The sequence below is a fragment of the Mirounga angustirostris genome, unplaced genomic scaffold, assembly GCF_029215605.1.
Source record: "Mirounga angustirostris isolate CCGP_5_RB_7025 unplaced genomic scaffold, mMirAng1.0.hap1 SCAF_8, whole genome shotgun sequence".
In the NCBI taxonomy this organism is placed as follows: Eukaryota; Metazoa; Chordata; class Mammalia; order Carnivora; family Phocidae; genus Mirounga; species Mirounga angustirostris.
The window spans coordinates 686,508-690,170 of record NW_026991716.1 but is presented as its reverse complement, the minus strand read 5'-3'; positions in this window follow the sequence as shown (position 1 = coordinate 690,170).

Below are 3,663 nucleotides of genomic sequence, written 5' to 3'. Positions count from 1 at the left end.
CGGGTGAGCACAGAGTGTGGCTGGAGACCGGGGAGATGGGAGTGATAGACTGCTTTTCTCTGGGGGCTCACTGAGGAGTGGGGCTCTGAGTTCTTGGCTCCCCTGGGCTGGAGACTGGGGGGCTGCCATTTTCACTCTCCTCCTCCAAAGCTGTACAGAAAGCTTGTAGGGAACAAAAGCTCCCGAGAGCAAAACTGAGCAGATTATTTAGCCCAGACCCTGCAAGGGTGGGGCAATTCCACCTCCAGCAAAGACATTTGAGAGCCACTGCAACAGGCCCCTCCCCCAGAAGATCAGCAAGAACATCCAGCCAAGACTCATTTCACCAATCAATGAGAACTGCAGAACTCCAGCACTAGGGGAATACAGCACATAGAATTCATGGCTTTTTTCCCCATGATTCTTTAGTCTTTCAAAGTTAATTTTTAAAATTGTCTTTTTTGGGTTTTTTTTTTTTGAATTTTTCTTTTTCCCCTTTTCAATCAACATCTTATCAATACCTTTTTAAAAAATATCTTTATTTATTTTTATTTTTTTTAAAGATTTTATTTATTTATTTGAGAGAGAGAGAATGAGAGAGATCACATGAGAGTGGGGAGGGTCAGAGGGAGAAGCAGACTCCCTGCTGAGCAGGGAGCCCTATGTGGGACTCGATCCAGGGACTCCAGGATCATGACCTGAGCCAAAGGCAGTTGCTTAACCAACTGAGCCACCCAGGTGCCATCTTTTTTTACTTTTTTATTTTTAGAGTCATATTCTATCCCTTCATAGTAGTTACCCATATTTTTGGTATATATATATAAGTTGTTCTCTCTTTAAAATTTTGGGATACAGTTTCTTCTAACAGATCAAAATATACCCTAAACCTCTGGTGTATGGCTTTGTTCTAGTCTCCTGCCTGATCACATTCACTCCCCTTTTTTTTTTTAATCCTCTTGTTTCTTTTTTCAACCAACTTCTTATCAATTCCTTTTATAAAATCTTTTATAATTTTCATCTTTACAGTCATATTTCATCCCTTCATCATATTAACCCTTATCTTTGTACATATATGTTTCTCTTTCTTTAAAATTTTGGGAGGCACTTTCTTCTAACAGACCAAAATACACCCAAAATATAGTGTGTGGCACTTATCTATGCACCAGCCTGATCATATTTGATCATATTCTGTTTCTTTGTTTTGTTTTGTGTTTGTTTTTATCTTTTCCTTTTCCTTTTTTTTCTTTTTTCTTTCTTTCACTTTCTTTCCCCCTGATTTCAGGTCTTTTCTGATTTGTTTAGTGTATATTTTCTGGGGATGTTTTTACCCTGTTAGCATTTTGTTCTCTCATTCATCTATTCTCCTCTGGACAAAATGACAAGATGGAAAAAATCACCTCAACAAAAAGAACAAGAGCCAGTACCAACTGCCAGGGACCTACTCAATATGGACATTAGTAAGATGTCGGAACTAGAGTTCAGAATGATGATTTTAAAGATACTAGCTGGGCTTGAAAAAAACATGGAATTTATTAGAGAAACCCTTTCTGTAGAAATAAGAGAACTGAAATCTAACCAAGTCGAACTCAAAAAGGCTATTAATGAAGTGCAATAAAAAATGGAGGCTCTAACTACTAGGATAAATGAGGCAGAAGAGAGAATCAGTGATATAGAAGACCAAATGATGGGAAATAAAGAAGCTGAGAAAAAGAGAGATAAACAACTATTGGATCACGAGGGCAGAATCTGAGATAAGGGATACCATAAGATGAAACAACATTAGAATAATTGGGATCCCAGTAGAAGAAGAAAGAGAGAGAGGGGCAGAAGGTATATTGGAGCAAATTATAGTGGAGAACTTCCCTAATTTGGGGAATGAAACAGGCATCAAAATCCAGGCGGCACAGAGAACGCCCCTCAAAATCAATAAAAATAGGTCAACACCCTGACATCTGATAGTAAAACTTACGAGTCTCAGACACAAAGGGAAAATCCTGGAAGCAGCTCGGGAGAAGAGATATGTAATCTACAATGCTAGAAATATTAGATTGGCAACAGACCTATCCACAGAGACCAGGCAGGCCAGAAAGGACTGGCATGATATATTCAGAGCACTAAATGAGAAAAATATGCAGCCAAGAATACTATATCCAGCTAAGCTGTCACTGAAATTAGTAGGAGAGATAAAAAGCTTCTAGGACAAACAAAAACTAAAGGAATTTGCAAACACAAAACCAGCCCTACAAGAAATCTTGAAAAGGGTCCTCTAAGCAAAGAGAGAGCCTAAAAGTAACATAGACCAGAAAGGAACACAGACAATATACAGTAACAGTCACCTTACAGGCAATACAATGGCACTAAATACATATCTTTCAAAAGTTACCCTGAATGTAAATGGGCTAAATGCCCCAATCAAAAGACACAGGCTATCAGATTGGATTAAAAAACAAGACCCATTGATATGCTGTCTGCAAGAGACTCACTTTAGACCCAAAGACAACCCCAGATTTAAAGTTAAGGGGTGGGAAACAATTTACCATGCTAATGGACACCAAAAGAAAGCAGGGGTGGCAATCCTAATATCAGACAAATTAGATTTTAAACCAAAGACGGTAATAAGAGATGAGGAAGGACGCTATATCCTACTTAAAGGGCCTATCCAACAAGAAGATCTAAGTATATATCTATGCCCTAACATGGGAGCAGCCAATTATATAAGGCAATTAATAACAAAAGCAAAGAAACACATCGACAACAATATAATAATAGTGGGGAACTTTAACACCCCCCTCACTGAAATGGACAGATCATCTAAGCAAAAGATCAACAAGGAAATAAAGACTTTAAATGACACACTGGACCAAATGGACTTCACAGACATATTCAGAACATTCCATCCCAAAGCAGCAGAATACACATACTTCTCTAGTGCCCATGGAACATTCTCCAGAATAGATCACATCCTAGGCCACAGATCAGGTCTCAACCAGTACCAAAAGATTGGGATCATTCCCTGCCTATTTTCAGACCACAATGCTTTGAAACTAGAACTCAATCACAACAGGAAAGTTGGAAAGAACTCAAATACATGGAGGCTAAAGAGCGTACTACTAAAGAGTGAATGGGTCAACCAGGAAATTAAAGAAGAATTTAAAAAATTCATGGAAACCAATGAAAATGAAAACACAACTATTCAAAATCTTTGGGATGAAGCAAAGGCAGTCCTAAGAGGAAAGTATATACCAATACAAGCCTTTCTCAAGAAACAAGAAAGGTCTCAAATACACAACCTAACCCTACACCTAAAGGAGCTAGAGAAAGAACAGCAAATAAAGCCTAAACCCATCAGGAGAAGAGAAATAATAAAGATCAGAGCAGAAATCAATGAAATAGAAACTAAAAGAACAGTAGAACAGATCAATGAAACTAGGAGCTGGTTCTTTGAAAGAATTAACAAGATTGATAAACCCCTGGCCAGACTTATCAAAAAGAAAAGAGAAATGGTCCAAATAAATAAAATCAGGGATGAAAGAGGAGAGATTACAACCAACACCAAAGAAATACAAACAATTATAAGAACATGTTATGATCAACTATATGCTAGCAAATTAGATAACCTGGAAGAAATGGATGCATTCCTAGAGATGTATCGACTACCAAAACTGAACCAGGAAGAAATAGAAA